The sequence below is a fragment of the Octopus bimaculoides genome, chromosome 18 (assembly GCF_001194135.2).
Source record: "Octopus bimaculoides isolate UCB-OBI-ISO-001 chromosome 18, ASM119413v2, whole genome shotgun sequence".
Taxonomy (NCBI): Eukaryota; Metazoa; Mollusca; class Cephalopoda; order Octopoda; family Octopodidae; genus Octopus; species Octopus bimaculoides.
In genome coordinates, this window is record NC_068998.1 from 47,464,622 (window position 1) to 47,465,730 (window position 1,109).

The window sequence follows — 1,109 nt, forward strand, 5'->3', positions numbered from 1 at the left end:
TATATGTACATGTAGATGAAGGTATGTACATATATGTACATATATATGCATATACTCATATATTGTTTGTATCACACAATCGAACGCACGCGTTATCTTTACACAGTATATATATATACATACACACGTATCTATATGTATACGTACGCACACACAAACACGCACACAGATATATATACGAGGCGGTGCTGAAAAGTCCTTGGCTTCCCTTCGCAGATTCACAAACCTATTGCAGCGCTCCTTCAGCCTTTGAAAGCCCTCTCAAAGAACTCGGAAGATTGGGCCTCCAATGAGGCCTTTCGAGATAACTCTAAAGCTAGAAACTTTTTAACACCCACCCCTCGTGCGTGTATGTGTGTATTATATGTATGTGTGTGTGTATATATATATATGTATGCATTTATATATGTATTCATGTTTGCATGCATGTATGTATGTATGTATGTATGTATATATATATATGTGTGTGTGTGTGTGTGTGTGTACGTTTCGTGACACACATATTTCCCGCACATATCTGAGTAAAATCAAGAGCCACAGCTCTCTATATATACGGCCTGCTGGAGGGTGTATATAGGGTGTACGGGTAGAAGAGTTCTGTTTTTTAAACTATAAAGTGACACAGACATGTATAGGTCAGTGGAAACAATGTCTTTGAATCTGTTTGTAAAAGTTATCTTCTGGAATATGGTGGGTGTATATAGTGTGTGTGCGTATACATATGTGTGTGTGTGTATATGCGTGTATATATGTATGTATGTATCTGTGTGTATGCATATATATACAAACATATATATATATATATGTATGTATATGTTTGTACGTAAGCACAAACATTAACCAGATGTGTCTATATTCTTGGCATTCGTATAAAGAGGGGGAGAGAGAGAGAGAGAGAGATTGCGAAAGGTGGGGAGCGAGAAGGATGAAATTGCATATATATATATATAGAGAGAAGAGATAGATAGAGATAGATAGATAGATAGATAGACATATAGATAGATAGATAGATAGACATATAGACATATAGATAGATACATAGACATATAGATAGATAGACAGACAGGCATATAGACAAATAGACAGACAGACATATAGATAGACAGACA